The sequence below is a fragment of the Lichenostomus cassidix genome, chromosome 2 (assembly GCF_008360975.1).
Source record: "Lichenostomus cassidix isolate B80296 chromosome 2, HeHo_3.0, whole genome shotgun sequence".
Lineage (NCBI taxonomy): Eukaryota > Metazoa > Chordata > Aves > Passeriformes > Meliphagidae > Lichenostomus > Lichenostomus cassidix.
This window is the reverse complement of record NC_139482.1, coordinates 97236006-97254704: the sequence shown is the minus strand read 5'-3', so window position 1 is coordinate 97254704 and position 18699 is coordinate 97236006. Positions and strand designations below refer to the sequence as shown.

General features: G+C 35.8%; 1 protein-coding gene across 2 annotated transcripts in view; it reads right to left on the bottom strand.

Annotated features, from left to right (window-relative positions):
• The window catches only part of CDH19 (cadherin 19), a 116019-nt gene extending 100516 nt beyond the window's left edge, over positions 1-15503 (bottom strand). The window contains exon 1 of one of the 2 annotated variants that reach the window (XM_085052466.1): positions 15387-15503. The gene's annotated coding sequence lies outside the window, so the exon portion shown is untranslated. The remainder of the gene's footprint in view (positions 1-15386) is intronic. The other variant, XM_085052467.1, reaches the window with a different exon arrangement.
• Positions 15504-18699: the final 3196 nt, after the last annotated feature.

Here is an 18699-nt window from a genome sequence, read left to right as displayed (position 1 = left end):
AAGTTTTTTACCCATGCTGTTTAGAAAGAAGAATATAGTTGGTTTGAAATCCAATCCCTGATAGTTGTCAGCTGCTGCTGCTTCAGTTCAAAATCCAAACACTGCAGCTCAAATGACACAAAGTATATTAGAACAATACTGTACACTCTTGTTCTTAAAACAAAATACAAGATATAGCTATGCTGATTAAGTACTATTATCAAGATTAAACAAGTAGAAGGAAAAACCAAGAGAATAGCAGATGCAGTTGCAACAATGTCAAAGGAGAATGCAAATCTCTTTCTTACATTACTAATTTAATTTGTATTCAGGATTTAGATTTTACTAATGAATATTTTTGTCACATCATCCATCATAGTCTGGCACAAGAGAGAAGGAAGATAGAAAAATTAAAAACCTGCTTGTTACTGTAAACTAAAGAGCATGAACAACATCCATCAAAGACAGACAGATAGAAGATAAAAGTGATTGCTAAAGCCAAGTGATCTATGCTGATTTTCTTTTAAATATGTATTAAAATGCTCTAAATGCAGATACTCTTTCCTTTGGTAAATATTTATTGTTATTTCTTTTGCCATAGACTGGAAACTGTGAATAGTGATAAATTAGTTGTAAAGGTCTGTAATTTTACTCTAGCTTTTATAAATACATTTACATCTTCTACCGAAGTGCTAGTTTTGTCTCTGATTAACAGGAATCCATCCTATGTCAGCTGTTAAGTAAGATGCTCTTTCCTTTTCTTGGTTGAGTGAGTCACAGAACAAGACTTTGGCCAATAATGGAGAACAGATACTGAGTAAGGTACCTGCTACAAAATTAGCTGCTGCCAGTGGAAGTACTTTCATTGATTCAGTAGGCTTTAGATTAAGCTAAAGATCAATCCCTTTGTACCCTCAAACCATACATATCTGAGCTTTTACTTACAAAGAAATACATGCATTTATTTCTTAAGAGGTGGTCTGAACGCCAGTCTATTTCTGAACTGGAACGAATGCAATCATGCCGTCAGATTGTGCAGTATCAAAATATACACTAGAATGAATTGCCTTTTAGATAAAATTGCAAAGTATAACATTTCTGATAGCAGTGCTACTGGGCCTTACACAGCAAGTGCAAGGATGGTGTAGGAATGTAAAAACCATGCTCTGACACATAACACACAATTGTTTCCTTTGTTTTCTCCTAACAAAGGAAACCCAAATGTGCACAAAACAAAATTCAAGGAGAGTCAACTACCCTAGCTCTACCCAGAAACTGCACCAAGAAGCTGAGGGTAGCTCAAAAAGAGGAGGTGTTTTGACTATGGAGGAAAGAAGAAAGAAATGTTTTTCTGGAATTATTCATTTAAAGCAGAGATTAAAAACAATTAGGAGGTTTGAGGACTGTGAGTAGAAGCCAAAGAACCTGCCGTGAGCTTAGCCCATGTTCATGTAATGAAAAGCAGAGGGACAATGTGAAAACAAAAATGAAGACACTTGACAGGAAATTATATTCATTGTATTCTAGAGAAATGTAATGCACCTAGCAGGGAGAAAAGCAAGTTCATAAAAATTAATAGATTTAGAATTTGTTTTAATCTAAGAGGAATAAGATCTCTGTGTCAGCTCAGGCAGTATGTTGAACTTGGTTTCTCAATGCAAATAAGTGCTCAGGAAAGCTAACAATTTCTTATTTCATTATGAGAGGGTAGAGAATAATATGAGAAAGTGTGTTAATATAGGTTGACACTCATTTTCAGTACAGGACTGATTTATACTACATTATCCAAGTTTTGTGTCAGCGAAGCTCCATTAAATCCTATGCTATCTCAGAGTACAGATAGACAGCCAGATGCATTATATTTTGTTTGTGGCAAAAGAGTTCATCTTTCAGCAAAAGCATGTTGGTTACTGGCATAGTATTCTCTGTAAGAGACTCTTACCTCTGCAGCTGTTTGCTCTACAAGGTAAAAAATAATCTCCTCAGCTTCTTCATACACTACAAAAATGGGAGAAATTTCAAGATGCCTGTTTCTGCACTGGGCCTCAGGGCTGTGCTAGGATGAATATTCTTCTGTTAACGTCATTTGACTTTGGGCATCTGATTTAGAAATTGGCAAGGTCTTAGATTCTTTGCTGAATATTGAATAATTCTTAATAAAACATTGTTAACACATTAGAAGGCAAAATTAAATTTTCAGCCTTTTAAGGTAGGTTTATAAAGTTAGACCATAATTTAGGTTTTTATGTGAAAATACCACATCAAATTTTCCTGTTATCCCTTGCCAACTATCATATCCTAGTGGTGAAGTTATGTAGAAACCTGAATGACTTAAGAGCTATCTACCTTCAAATGGGAGATAGCAATATCCCACTTCCCTACCTCTGTTGCTTCAACATTTCTCACTGTAAAACCTTTCCAACCTTGAGCCATCAAAACATTGTCTGCGCAGAAAGTCAATTCAATTAACTAAATCTGGCTGAAAAAAACCCCAAAACCAAAACCAAACCACAAAACACAAAGCCCCTCAGCAAAAACAAGAGAGAATTTTTGTGTTGTTTTGACAAGTAGAATAGGTTTATCTGCCCTTTGCTTTCACAGACTCTTATGTGTGCTTGCCTTCAAGAGCAGATGTGTCAGAGTGGACACAACAAAAGCGGGATTGCTGCACAGAGATGAATACAAATATGAGGTGGGAAAGAAGGAGATGGAGAAGAGAGAGGAACTGAAGCAGGAATGAGAGGGAGATAGCTCAACCTCTTGAAGTAGCAATGCTGCCTCATTGAGCTATATCCAAAGAAGGGATTAAATCCTACTTTTTTTCCATACTTTCATACTTTCTCCCACTTTCAGTTTTAAATATGGGTAATTTTGATTAAATTACCATATAAGTAACACATCATAATTTCTATGTAAGTTCCCATTTACCAATTTTTGAAGCAATTATTTACCAAAGGAAGGAAGTCTGAATAGTGCTTATGTTTAGTCACTAATTCAAAACAGAAGTTAAATACCACTATCTCCAGTTCTTCCCAGAATGGTTGGCATTTGCTAGTTTTCTTGAAAATGGAGCTTTATACAAGTTGTGTTTCTGGGGTTAGAGGAACAACACTGCAGTAACAGATTCTTAACCCAACAAGACTGACACAGAGAGAAGTCTGTATCAAACATATTCATATACCAACAAAATAAAAGAAATATTCTACTTTTCTCTGCCTAAACATGCTTCCATTATCTATGTGAGATTTGTTTTGTTCATTTCCCTGGAGAATCTAAAAGATAAACAGTAAAAGATTCTGAGTGCCTCTTTTCCTACTGAAGTGTAAGCTCAGGCTTTCATTTTGATCTTAACTTCATTTATATTCACAGGAGGAGACTTCTCCCTAGAGCTGATAAGCACCTAAGTTCGAACTAGCCTGCCAATGTGTTATTCTGGGTTCAAAATCAAGAGCTCTGTTGTTGTGTGCTCATCTTGTGAACACTTAGCAGTGACTTTGCAAAGGAGTTCACCAAAGTGATGAAAACCTGAGTTAGCATCAGTGTGAAAACAAACCATGAGCTTGGATAAACAGCTGACCTTGAGATCACCCTAAACTCTACCATGGCCTCAGCAGGGCATTGCAATAGTTGAAAGCCAATAGAGAACTTCACTAAAATGCCTTCATAGAGAAGTCAGCCCCGAAAGAAAATTATGTTTCCAAATGCCTTTATTTTCAGTGTCTTTGATGAAGTTCCCAAAGAATTCTAGTTCTGATGATAAATTTCCTGATGGACACTTGCTTCCCAGGAAAAGACTTTCTATGAGTATTGCAGTGATTTTTACAGGGCTATGGAGGAGATACTGGACTTTGAAAGTGTATTTCTTGACCTGAGGTAGATAAGGAGCAATGAACCACAGCTTAAAATATTTTCACATATTGGAGCCAAGTGGAATTTTTAGTCCAACAAAATTAAGGTTTTGTGAAAAATTGCAAAAGCATCTTAAAAGACTAGGCAATGAGTTTCTATACTGCATAGAACTACTAAACTCTTATCTATTTGCTTCATAATTTGAGAGATAAAAATCTGTGTATGATGAGAAAGAGATAACAAGCATTTCAATGATTATGGGTTTTTTTTCTGACTTGATTACACAGTTAAAAAGGTAGATCTATGGGAATATAGCTAAGAAAATATGTCCTCATTTAAAATATTATGCATATTTAGTCATAGTATGTACCTGCATAGAGAATATTCTTCAAGTTTCAAGAGCTGAATCAAAAGCTTTCCAGTTTGTGAAATAAACTGATTAATATTGGTGACAAATTTTGAATCTGGAGAACATTTCGTAGCAGTAAGGATCTGGGAGTAAATAGAAAATTAGAGCAGGGTTTCTGTAAAAAATAATAAAGCCGTAGAACAAGGTTCAAGGTTCAAGGTTCAAGAATAGAGTGTAAATTAGTTTAAGAGATTCCTAGGGTATAATTGTTTCTCAACAAGGAAGAAATTGATGGATATGATGAAAAGGTGAGAAGTTGAATTGTGGGAATAAGATAAACCTAGGGGAAAAAAATACACATGCTGAGTTGCTTGGACTCTTTGTAGTTCAAAAGTGTTTCATGTTCACTAACCTCTGATAGAATTCTTTATCAGTTTGATTTGATTGTACTTCAGGGTGCACTGTGGCAGACTTTTGCCAGAGCTGCCCATTGCTTCAGCAAGAGCTGTTAGCTAGAAAATGTGATGCTGTCTTTAATTATTTCTCTTGAAATATGAAGCCCTATTGTATGTATTGTGTATTATCTTTAAATAAGATTCAAGCCTTTGAGAAAGCCACATGTGGCCAAGTTTGCTGAGCCAGTCCTAGATTTTTGTATGCTATTTTAGGGGACATGATCTCTTTTTCTCTTTTACAAGAAGATTATTAATGTGACTTGGTTGTCATTTTGTCAGTCAGGCTGTCCAGGATTTTGCAACTGTTACATGTTTGTTCAAATCATATCCTCATCCTGGTAAATAGAGTTGCACAGCCCATTTTCACCATCTGAGTGTAGCTGTTGTGTCAGACATTATTTGAAGACAAACTTGCAGGTGTGCCAAAGGTGGCCTGATAATAATAAAAGAAAAATTGGTGACAAACCTTTCTTGCTGCCCATCAAGAAGAGGTGAGTGGTGGAAGTGTGTGCATGATAGGTTCTTTTCTCACTTTCTTCACTTTTTGAAAGACAAATATGGTTCCTCTGACTTCTTTCAGTAGGCTCCAATGCTCTAACTAGGTCCTCTTTATACTGATTGAAGCCAAGGGAAGTTCAAAACGTGTATACCAAGTGACAAAGTTAGTAATCTTTATATATAAAGGCTTTCTTTTGCTTTTTGAAATATTCTTTGTTTCCTAAGCTTACTTTGCTGTTGTTTTCATCCAAAACAGCATCAGACCCATAAGAATATCACTTGTCTCTAATTATATAGACTGAATTGTCTGATTTAAATTGACATGCATTCTGTGAGGGTATTCATACATGCTTAAATTTAGAGACTTATTGTTCTTTTCAATTACAGAATTAACAGAGGACACCTAAAATCAGGAGAGAAATTTGGCAAAGAATAAAAGGGAATATTGTTTGCCTCTATCGCTGCTTTTTCACTTGATTTCTTCTGCTTTATCTATATCTCTGTCCCTGCTCAGTCATTACATTACATGAAAAAAATGAATATCTGAACCTGGGAAAGTCAAAGCTTGGCTTTTGTTTGTTGTTTTACTTACTTGTTTGAACACAACCATCCCAAAATTTATTAATCATCCCACCCTTCTGAAGCTATTCATTCTGGTTATCGTATGAACTTTCCTGAAAAGAACTTTTTATATATTTGTGTGAGCTCCAATTGGAAACAGAGAAGAAAACGTTCCTCTCAGATTGGATTTGTATTCACCCCGTACTGAGCACTGTGGCTGTGATCCAGCAAAGCATTTAAAGTTAGTTTATCTTTAAGCATAATCCCATTGAAGATAGTGGCATGATCCATGTACTTAAATTTAAACACAGAGCTGAGTGCTTTGCTGGATCACAGCCAGAGTACTCAGTACCTTGCAGGATTGAACACCCTCTTTTCTTTGACACTGGCCTAAGGCAAGATATACAGGCATGTGTGAATATATGTTCCTTATAGTATAGAGGTTAAACACAGTAGTATTCTCAGATTCTTTCATATTCTATTCAATAGAAGATATTCTCCAGTTTCTTAAAACTCTTGCCAGTTGCATTGAAAGGGAAAACATTACAATTCCAAAAGAGTCTAACCTAGACTGTCACTCTCCTTTTTTTTTTTTTTTTTTTGATCATGCTGAATTTTATAGCTCAGGAGATTCAGGTCAAGTTGGTGTTCTGAATGAAGGTAATTTGTTAACACACATTTAAATCCCTGCAATGTTCTGCTGACAAAGGCTAACTTAATACACGACAGATTCAACACCTCTCTGGTGGTGGTATGCGCTTTAAATGAAAGTGCTTTTTACAGTTTGGACTAACTTGGGCCATTTGGGGCTGACTGAATGTCAAATGCTTCAGGCAGCTGAAGTTAAATGTTTCTATACAAGTTTGTTTAATTCTGTTTTGGATGGTGAGACCTACTCTTCCTCTTCAGTTGTGGGGATACCTTGAATCTTCCTGCATCAGAAAATATGCAATCCACTAAAGAAATACTATCTCCATCAGATTCAACAAACTATAATGCCTACAAATCAAATTATTTTGTTACTGAAAATAATTTATTTTATTGACTGCATCACAGAATATTTAAAGGTGATTTCAAATCAGATTAATGTGAATAAATTTGGATGCAAACATGGATTCACTGGAAAGGTGTTTGTCTTCTCCTCCTTCCTAATGATTTCTTTTTTTCCCCCTCTAAAGCTCCCTTTTACAATTCAAAGTCCATCTTCCTTATCTGAATATCAGCCAATCAGACTTTGTATCTGTACAGACTAATGATACATTCCAAGTATTATTCGCTTGATTATAAAGCCTGGTTTGATGGGATACAATCACTTTTCTGTTCTCAATGACCCACTGAATGATGACATTACTCAGAATTCCATTTAGATGATGCAAATGACCTAATCAACTTTTCTTCTGCCATGGCTGTAACTGAACTCAAATGTCACAGAAAACTTAGTAAACAAAATCTCCCTTTTATGTAACTGAAATTATGCTATGGGAAGCTTATGAACATTAGCTATGGAAATTGTTTTGCTTCTTTCATTTGCATGACATAGGTGTACACATTCATACTTTAATACACTGGCATCTCAGGATTTTTTATTTTAAACAAAGAGAGAAAAAATGAAGAACAAATAAGTAAAATTACATTAAATTGAAACTGCAGCACAGTTATTTTGTTTCACTTTCAATAATAAACTACATCTTAATTCAAATTTTGGGACAAGTTTTCAATGAAGCAGTTATTTCTCCTGCTTTTTCAAGTGCTGATCACAATTTCTCTCTTTCATCTATTTATGTTCTACCATTATAAAAATCCCAAGTCAAGCAAGCTATGAAATAACATCAGTATCATACTGATAGAATAACCGCAGTACCTCAAGGTTCATTGTGTCAAATACTGTGATATGGATGACACAGATAAATCAAAATATAACTGTCTATCTTGCTGGCAGTCTTAGTTTCAACAGCACTCAGATTTCTGGGAAATAGTTACTTGTTTCTCCTTTGGAGGCCCACGTAGCTATCACAGTTTTCTCTTCTGGCTGCTTTATCAATGTTCAAGATATCTAATGAAAAATAGATGAATAATCTTTACATGACCTGCCCTTGTATCTTGGTTGCAACACAGGCTTCCACAAAATTATCACTTAAAAAGATGGACCTAGTCTTCTGGATTGCCTCAGACACACATGGGAGCTTTTCCAGTAGCAAATGTTTGAAACTCCAATCCAGTCCTTGCTTGCACACTGATTTGGCAATATCATGGCAAAAAATCTTGATATGCAGAGTTAAAATTCTACCAACTAGTTTTCCAACTATTTCACTTCTTTCTCAATATCATTCTTAGTTAACTGTAAAGTGACATTTGATAGTTTTGAGGGAGTTATGCTGAAGAAATGTTAATTACAGTCTTTCTGCAAGAGTGAGAAGTGAAAGTAGCAATCAATATTAACAGTGGTTTATTACAAGTGATCCCTCCTTCCAGGATGTCTGTTCTTTTGATTTTAGGCAGATTTACATGTACCAGAGGACATAATGATCTTTCTGTAATAACATTATGTTCCTGACATGTTACGTCTCCCTTTAAACTGAAGATGAAGACTGAAATTTGATAAGGTGCAATAAAAATCACTTTATATTCCTTGAGAGAAATCAAGAGTACTTGATCCATTACATTTAAAGCATTGGTGTGATAGATAATTTTCTTCTTTTTTTTTTCTTTTTTTTTTTTTCTGGATACTAAACATACACACATCAGCATCTGTAAGAGATGTTATAGGTTTTTTGATGAAAACATTCACTGTTGGAGGGCCTGTGGCTCAATGAAGCAGTACTCTCTTCATAGCAGTGAAAATAAAGTTATTTTTACATAAACAGGGTCTGCCAACAGAGATATTCTTATAGACCACATGATAATGATCACATATGAATCTAACACGAAGACAGAAGTTTCAAATTTGAATTTTTTTGAACACTTTGATGAACTGCTCAGGGACTAGTGTGAAGGTCTGATTTCTAAGTTCACCACAGTTTGGAATTTTCTTCAAGCATTAAGATCACAGCAATTAAAGGAATAAATAGTGAATATAGGTTACCCAAATAAAGTTTAAAGAGATCTATATTGACTTTGACTTTTTTTCATCTCAGTAGTGATGTCTAAACTCCATTTTTCATACACTTATAAAAATCAAACAATAAATACTGAACCGTTGATAGACTGATGCGTTATTTTGCTCTATCTCCAAAAAACTATATGAAAATATTTTTTATGCAAATATATAATTTTATAAGTTGTACACTAACTTAATGAACGCATTTGTACCTTTGTTCTGACCTATCTTCCATTTACAGTTGTCAGTCCAGTTTATTAACTTCTACTTATGGTCGACAGCCCAAATTCATAAAGCATATTTCATTATTATATATAATAATGCTTGTATACACACACAAACACATATGAAATAGTATTTGTTATCTTTAGTACAAAAAATCAACCAGAAACATTCTGAAAAATTCAAAGCACGATAAAATCTATGAAATACAATAAACTTAAAATACATTGTAGAATGTAAATATTAACATCAGCCTTGTAATTGTTTATTTCATGTGTGGCCTTCAAACATATTTTTGTTATTTTCTGCCCTCCTTTTTCTCTCAATTTTATTTGAAATAGGTGTAATTAAATTTAAGATCCCAGTGAGTCTACCACAACATTCATGGGAATAAGATAATAAATGTCCTACAGCAGCCAAGCCAAGCCATCAACATTGTTTTACTGCAGCTTGATGCTTTTTGCCATAGAGATTATTGTGTTACACACATAAAGCTGTGTTGACTATCAATCTTACATGTATCAAATTTTTGCTTCACCTTTTTCTCCTTCCTTAGTACTCCTTGCTTTCAATTGAATATTCTATGGTTCCTCAGTGTTAATATTTTTTTAAGAAGTAGTAAAATTTGCAAAGTTTTGAGCTCAAAAATAAAAAAATTAATTCATTTTCTTTATATTCACAGAAAATTATAGTTGGATTTTAAACAACTTTATTAATCATGGATGTCTGGGTTCCATCTCTTGCCATTTTTGGTTATTCATTTTGTATTTGCAAATTAAAAGGAGGGGACACTGGGTAGATAAACAACCTCTTTTCCCTACTGAAACAGACACATATAAGTATCTTCAAGCCTATTTTTTCGCCTGGATTTGGTAAGTAAGTGGCATGTGATGAAGTAAATCATGATGAGACAATTGTACATTTGATGTAACAGAGACTGCACAAACCAAGAGCTCTTTTGAAATCCAGAATCTAAGAAAGGTCCCAGTAAGTCTTCTTTATTTGTTATCACCTTGTCTGCCCTGGATATTCCAAACCTTGACACCTCATTTTTTTTGTTTAACCTATGAATTTTGCTGTTATGTTTTCTGACAAACTTCAGGAATTTTATGAAAAAAAAGCCAAATCCTATGTTGAATTTATCTGTTTTGTTTGTAGCCTAATGAGAGTGATGCTCAGATTGAATTGTTAGCTCATAAATTAAAATTTGAAAGAGTTAAACATGTTGGGAGGGGTAGATGTACCTTTCTTTCTCCTACAATATCACAAGCCCAAAAGCTTTTTTTTTGTGTGAGTAGGACTGATAAAATTAAATAATATATGCATATAACCCCACATATACACACATATATACACCCAGTGTTTAGAAAAATCCAACAAAAGCTATGTTGCTAAACATTATTTCATAGCATACAACTAAAGTGCTGTATGTATTTCAACAAAGCAATATGTATTCCAATAAAGGAGATATTTCAAATAATTTGACCAGCCAGTTGCCCTGGATAAGATACTTGGTTCTGTTACAACCAAACTTTTTCTGTCTTCTGTGCTTTTTTTTGTTGGATTTCTCATATTCTTTCCACAGAGTCTATGAATTCAGAATGAGCTAGCAAGGTCTGGATAAGTTACATACCAGGAAATGGAATATGCAAAGTTTCTTTCCAAGAAAAGCACTTCTAATACAGAAATAGGATTTAACAATAAGCTTCAATTGATGACTGAAAGTTAACAGAATTAAATATAGCAAACTGTTTCAGTTAAGATTTGTTGTCCTTGGCTGAAAGGTAATTTTTTTTTTTTTCAAATGTGGAAAGGTGTAAGCACACAATGCCCATAGTCTGTTTATCTAAACAGTTTTTTCATTTCTCTGTTGCAGCACACAAGTATAACCTGTAGAAGACTGGAAGGGTAATATTGCATTGCAAATGTTTTGGTGGACTAGAAGAAAAGGCCTGATTTGTTTGTTTTTTTTCCTTTCTTTCTCTGTTTATTCCTTTTTTATATGTATAACTCTACTTAGAGAGTTGTCATTAATGTTTTAATCAAAATGTCCAACAAGAACTTCTTTGTGCTCCTTGTTATCCTCCTCTCATATGGATGTACTCATGAACTTCTCTAAATGTAGCCAATTATACTAAAGAAATACCAGACATCCCTTCACTGACTTATCCAGGAAGTGATCTTCAGTGTTCTGAGTAGGTTACTGCACAGCAGAATAGCAACCACTGTTGAACTTAATTAAAGACAGTCTTATCTTAGCTGAGATTTTTCCTCTTCTTTCATCTCTTCTTTCATCTTCTTTCATTGGGTATCCTCAGTTATACCAAAATAAATATGTTGAGCAAATATAAGATCAGATTTGTAGCAAATCATTGAAATAATTGTAAAACTTAACCTATACAGTTGGTAAAATGCCTTTCATATTTAAATTATAGTGCACATTTGACATACTTCAATATCTCCTTTCCAGCTGCACTGATGTATTAATTCTGTGTCTGTATATAAGAAAGTTTTGAAAAAATGGATTTATAATCAGAATAAAAGCAAAACACAAGAAAACCAGTGCATACACAAGTCCTCATGATGGGCTTATTTTTTCAAGTACACTGAAGACAAAAGTAACAGATCTTCAATCTATACTAATTCTTGGCATGAATGCCTCTTTATTTGTGATCATTGACCTGACAAACTGAAAAGATAACGACTTCTATTTTTTTTGGTGACTTACATCAGTCTATAGTGAGGAAAATAGACAAAGCATTCGGATTTGTGTGCACCGACATCAGATTGATCCCTGCTGATGGCTGTGTTTGTCTTCTCTAGAAAGAGTGGGATTATATCTCATCTAATGTGTGCACTGTTGGTGAAAGCGTTGCTCATAAATGAACTTGTAGCATCAGTTGTACAATTTTTGTGTCCTGTAATATACTAAAGCTTCTAGGCAAATAAGCTTTATAGTGGGACAACTAAACCATCTTTTTCTTTAGCAGATTGATAAAGGAGAATGTGGGTATTTTTTTCATGTTTCTGGAGAGGCACAAGAAATGAATATTTGTGGCTAGAATGTATCTCATAAACAAGTAAATTGAGTTATCCAACTAAAGGCTAAGCACAGTGAGACAGGTAGTGTGAAGAAAACCACTTTTTCAAAGGAAAATGCAAGTCAGTTTGCTTCCATGGGAGGGATAACTCTGGGTTCAGACTGCAGAAGGTAACTGTTAGACTGTGAAACATAAGTTTTCATTGCTTATTCTGTTAGACTTGCAATTTCATAGCACAGTCCATAGAAAAATGTGTAAACAACTTCCCCACCCCATGCTGTTTGCATACAGAAATTTCATCCTTCACAACAGCCATAAAACTTTCCCTCATTGTCTGATTTCCTTTAGGATATTATAAACAACTTCTGTGGTGAGGTGGACTTCCACCACTGTGGAAGAAAAATAGTTAAATGTATCTCAGACTTAAAAAATCTGCAAACGTCTATGCTCTGTGGGATGCAAGGATAAAAATGTGATTCCACTGTAAGGAAGACTGGACATGGATACTGATTACACTTCTCTGTTTCCTTCATGATCTTTTTCTGAGGACAAAGAAGAGGTTTTAATCCTGCTTTTTAAATTTTAAAACTTGACCCTTGTTGCAGTAGGCCAGAGTAGGAGGGGTAATTGGACCCAGCCACCTACCATGTCATGACCCAAACCCAGAATGCAAAGCCTGTTTGTTTGGTCAGCCTTACTACTCCTGAAGGGAAAGAAGGGAATGGGTAAACATCTGAGTCTCTTCTCGATCTCAGCATCCATTAGAAGAGCAAAAAGCATCAATTATTTTAAAACTGGTGTGAAATTTTCATAGAGGCCTATAATTATTGTTAGAAGTGGAACAGAAAGATCACACTCCTATTTGTGGCTTCTCAGGACTGAAAGAAAATTCATTAATCGTTCAGTACCACAGTCTGCTGTTATATCACGCCTTCCATTGATCAAATGGATCTATGATTAATCGGGTTAATTGATTTTGTTCCTTAAAGCTGGACTACTTTGGCCATGGAATAATTTTAATCTCTAGAGCTAATTCTGAGAGAATGAATAGGGCTAAAAGAATATATTATCCTCTGATTATTAATACTGTTCTTCCAGTGACCAGCCAAATTATTTTCTGACCAGTTTGTATCTATTTAATCTTGTTTTGAACTGAATATGATGATAAAGATCAAGGGAGGCATGACATGACTTGTAACATTTTCTGTGTTTATATTATACAGTTGAAATGAGAAATAAAGTCCATGAAAATAAATGGGAAAAATCTTGCTTAAATTATTCACTTTTCTATTCCTAGCTGTAAACCATTTAAAATATATATCTGTTGTTTCCCTAGCCCATAAGGCTCCTGAATTCAATGAAAATGAATTGAAGCATAAAAGGTAATAACTTGTTAATAACCAGCATTTTAATATCATTAATTAATAATTAATTTTAAAATTTCATTTCTTTCTTAAAATGAAATAAATTCCAAGATGGAAGGTCATTTCAAATAACTAAAAGTTGAATGAGGAATTACAATTTTAAAATGTTAAAGCATAACACTTCAATAAATTAAAAGTCTTTTTTTCCTTCCTGTTTAAGAAAAAGAAATTTGTGAATACTTACATTTCTTCACATATTCATACTGCTTTTAACAATTTTTTTAAAATTAAAATATCATTAGAACATTTCCTCATATCTGTTAGCAACTGCCTAAAGGGAAACACTTTTTAAAGAAAACATTTTAGCATCCAGAGAAAAATGTTAATACCATCAATTTTTGAAGATTTTAAAATCTGCATGTTCTCATGGTTGCTGGATAATACCACTTAAAGTGGATCTACAGTCATCTACACTGGGGTGAGTTTTAAATGTCCTTAGTGACTCCTGAATCAGTGTCAGTGAGTCACACTTTAATACTCAGCACTGTTTGGCTCTGAACCTAAGAGCAGAGTGGATAAAAGAGGATGATTTCTTTTGAAAACTCTCCTATTATTGCTGGAAGTAGATCAGAACCTCGTATAACATATTGCAAATTCTTTGATTTCTGCTTTCAAACGTTGGTGTTTCTGAGAAAATTATGCCTATTCTATTAAATATGTGCCACACTGTAGTCCCTGTAGACTGTAATTTTTATATTTCCCCATAAATAGGATCTGTCATAATGCAGAGCCAAAACTCAAAGCTTTCCTTATCTTCCAGATCTTACACAAGCTACTAAGCTTATAGGTCAGGATTTGAAGGTGGTTTCAAAACCAGATATTGAAGAATAGAGAGAGCCAAGATTCATAATTGAAAGATAATGACTGAGGCATTCATCTGTGAAGTGTATGCATGTTTTCAATTAGTTGCAAATGTTCTTTACACAGTTTAATCTGTGAGACAGGTTAGACTGGTGTCGTGGATTAACCCCAGCCAGGAACAAATCCCCATGCAGCCACTCGATCACTCCCCCACCAGGGGGATCAGCAAGAGAATCGGAAGGGTGAAAGCTAGAAAACTCACGGGTGGAGAAGAAGACAGTTTAATAGGGAAAGCAAAAGCCAGGCACACAAGCAAAGTAAAACAAAGAATTAATGCACTGCTTCCCAAGGGTGGTCAGGCGTTCAGCCATCTCCAGCAGGGCAGGGCCCCATCACATGTGATAGAGATTTGGGAAGACAAACACCATCACTCCAAATATCACCACCTTCTTCTTCCTGCATGTTATATACTGAGCATGATGTCATGTGGTCCCAAATATCCTTTGGGTAAGTTGGGGTCACCTGTCCTGGGGTCACCTGCGTATCCTCTCAGCCTCCCACTCAGCCCCAACTTCCTCACCAGTGTGGCAGTATGAAAAGCAGAAAGGGTTTTGGCCCTGCTCAACAAAAAACAAAAACACCTCTGTATGATCAACCTTGTCTTCAGCACAAATCCAAAACATAGCCCCATACCAGCCACTGTGAAGAAAATTACTTCAGTCAAAACCAGGACATCTAGAAAAACTCATCAGCCATACAAACAAGAGAGATACTCTTTAGAGCAATTCAGACATTTTTAAACCGGGAAAAAAACATGAAAAATTAAAGTGAAAGTAAGAAAACTAGCAACCTGCTCTCCATTATGAGGGAATAACAGTAGGGCATATTGAATCACAGGGCCCCTTTTGAATATGCACAGTGTTTCTCAGAAGTGCAGAACACCTTCTCAAGACCACCTTTACATGCTCTTGATCATCATCCTAAGCACAAAGAAATAAAGGTTTTGCTGCTGTTATGACCAAGATTCTGTCTTGAAACAGAACACGCAAACAAACAAGTCCCAAGTTTAAGACAGAAGACAGATGTGCAAAGGAAAAATAAATGCTGTACCTGCTCTCTTCATTTAATGAGTTGTCTCTTTCTGTGAAGGAATTCCTCCTAGATACGCTTTTCTCTGCTTGGCTGTGTCTCAGCATTCACTCGTGTTGTACATCATTTATCAGTACCAGCTCTGGGAGATAACCAGCATCTGTGAGATGTGTAGTATGTTTTGGATGAAAGCTCTCCCTGTTGCCTTTAACAAAGCCAATTGTTTTACATCCCCAATGGTCTGTGCATGTCTTTGGTGGTTAGAAACAGCATTCCCAGCTGCAGTAGGAAAGGGTTTTGAATAAATATTAGGCAGAGAACAAAAATACTATATGTGTTTTGCATGACTGGTAGTTTAAACTGTGAGTAACATGGTAGGTTTTAACATTCTTTATGAGTGTCTAAATTAGGAGCCTACTTTCTTAATTGTCAGAAGGTGTCTAAAGAAAAATCTTTATTTTCCTATGCTTTTTAGTCAATAAAAATAGTCAAGCACCTCAGATTCAAGATATTGAATTCACACTTGAGATCTCACACCCTGGAGGCTCTAACGTCTTAGATACATGGCTGACAGCAATTCCATCCCCACTGCACTTTGATAGAAGCACTTTGTTCCTTCAAAAATATCTACATAGTTTGGTGTCACAATAGGATAGTTCCTTGATGTATCACGGGCCGGGAGGGTTGCACAGGCTGGCTCCCCCCTGGACCGGGGTCCCTGGTCCGTGTAATTCCACTGTATCTGGGGCGAGTGGCCCCCGAGGTTCTGCGGCATGGCGTCAGTGTTCAAACCTTCAAACCTGTCAATTCAAGCAGGAAATTAGTGAGACTAGGAAAGAACTGGACTTCATCTCTGTTCTACTAAGGATGTTTATTTGGGGTAACGGGGGAAAGGGTCACAGGGAAGGAGAAGGGGGAAGGGAGACAAGGCAGGTAGCAGATGCTAGCAGCTCAGAGATGGAAGACCACGAGGTGATCTGGACATCGCCTTATAAAGGGAAAGGAAGGGGAGGGACTGTCTCCCCTTGAGCCAGTCCCTGGGAGTCTGAAGGGAAGACAGGCATAGGGAACACACCAATAGATTTCGGGGTACAGCAGAGCATATTTCAAAATGAACCAATGGTATACAAAGCAGAGGGACAAAGGAGCACATGGAATCCTAAAACCCCACGTTGCTACAGTTCCTCTGGTAAAAACTACCCAATTTGCATCATTCAGTCCTGTCTTTGGTAATGTTGGACATGAGGAAACTTCCTGATGCAGAGAAAAGTCTGACTCATCTCTCACCATGGTGTCCAAGCAAGCTGTCTGTGGCTGCTGTGATAGCAAGAAAAAACAGCTGAGATCTGTAAGGAGACTGAGTCAGGATCTCTGTATTCCCTGTTTGGAAGTCACATGCATCCAAAGCTAAGAGAATGGAATACTTTCACAATTTCCATTCTGTCTTTGATGTAGGATGTTTCTGGAGGTATCCTCCAGGTAGGAAATTAAAAATTTACGTTTTGGCACACAAGGTCACAGAAGTGTTGTGTTCACCTTTACCTTTTCAGTTAGGTGTGGAGGACAGACACCAACACAGTAGTGGGGTCCCATGATTCCTCAAATATACATGCTTACATGAATGATTTGGGTAATAAGACTAAAATATTATGATGAAAATCAAATTAGGATGTTATCACAAAAATTGTGCTGGAGCATCTAATTCAATGGCTTACACTCTGACTTGTTTTTTGAACAACTTTACTTTTCTCATTGACACTCTGGAGCTCATTAATAGCTTCATAGATGAGATGACTGGGACCTGAAATACTGGTTGGCCTCACAGTTGCTCAAAGACATTTTCACTGAAGAAGAATCTATCCAGAACTGGGGGGTTTACTCTATCTGTTGATTTGAAAGTTTGAAAGTCAAGGAAAAGACAATACCAATGGTTGCAGGTCCAAGGAAGTTAATCCTTTTTCCTTAAATTTTGTTTCCTGTTTTACTCTCCCATCAAAATACTTGCTACAAATTTGTTCTTATGAGTTGATTTAGTTATTGCCTTGGACTTCAATAGCTATTCTGCAATCACAAAAATGGAGGCTGTCAAGGAGAACTGATTTTCTGCTTAACTAGAAGCTATTTATCATTCTTACACTGCATCTCTGTATATTTGCTGAGACATAGGTACATCAGTCATCTGTCATATGCTGGTTTGCTGCTAGATCTGGATTGTCCGCTTTTATTTTCTTTCCATGCACAAGAATGAAAGGACAAGGCAGTAGTCACTTTAGCCTTGCCCTGAGGTGCTGCCAGGGCACAACTGAGAAGTAATACTAAGTTCTGCAATCCAGTGAAGTTTCCGTGTCCTCCACTTCTGAGCTATGTGCTTTGCCTTAAGTCTTGGCAGGTTAGTTAAGATTTCAGGTTCATTTGAAATTTGATTTTTTTCAGGCACTGTCAAGTGGTTTATTAGTACTAAGTGCATTGGGAAGCCCTGTGATTACAATTTATATGATCAGATGAGATAAATAGTAGGCAGATAGGAGTTTATGCAGGTATAGGAGGAAATATCTCTTAAGTAAGATGCTTACAGTCATCGTCATTGACACTAAGAAATTATTCCCATCTGCAAAATTCTGGACCCATTGCACAGAAGTGGATTTTGGCAAACAGCAATACAATTAAAATGTAGAATGAAACACTGTGAAAATAAAAAATGTGAAAATATCTATAGACTTTCACCTGTCTGTGTTATTTCTAAGTTTTACTGGCATTCATCAACTTGTGTTCATACTCTGTGGCTCTAACACTGCTTCATAAGATCCTGATTTTAGCACAGTAAAATAGCTTCTCTGACTTGATGGGGATTGATAGTAAAAGAGTGGCTGTTGCAAAACTCAAACAGTGAAGAAAGAGGAGAGGTATCTGTAACCAGCTATCTATACTACACCATGATGTTTCCTGATGTATTTACCAGTAATTTTAGAAATTTTTGATACCTAGAATCTTCCAGTTCTTTATTATGTCAGATGCTGCATCTTTCTCTGTGGCAAACCCTATAAAATAATGGCATGTTGGTCTTTTTATTGAAAAAAAAAAATACAACCCAAACCAAACAAATCCCACAAGCCAATTTTAAACTCTGCTAAGTCTCAAAGAAGCTGTCAGGTAATCATCTGAAAAGTTTCTGATCACTGAACCTCTAGTCTGCTGGGAATCTGTGTTGACATGAATACTTTACTATTTTCATTATTATCTTGGAAGCTAATTATTATTTGCCTGATTGTGCCAAATGAATGGGTTAATTTTTATTTTTTTCAAACACAAAACTGTACTCCAAAGCATTTAGAAA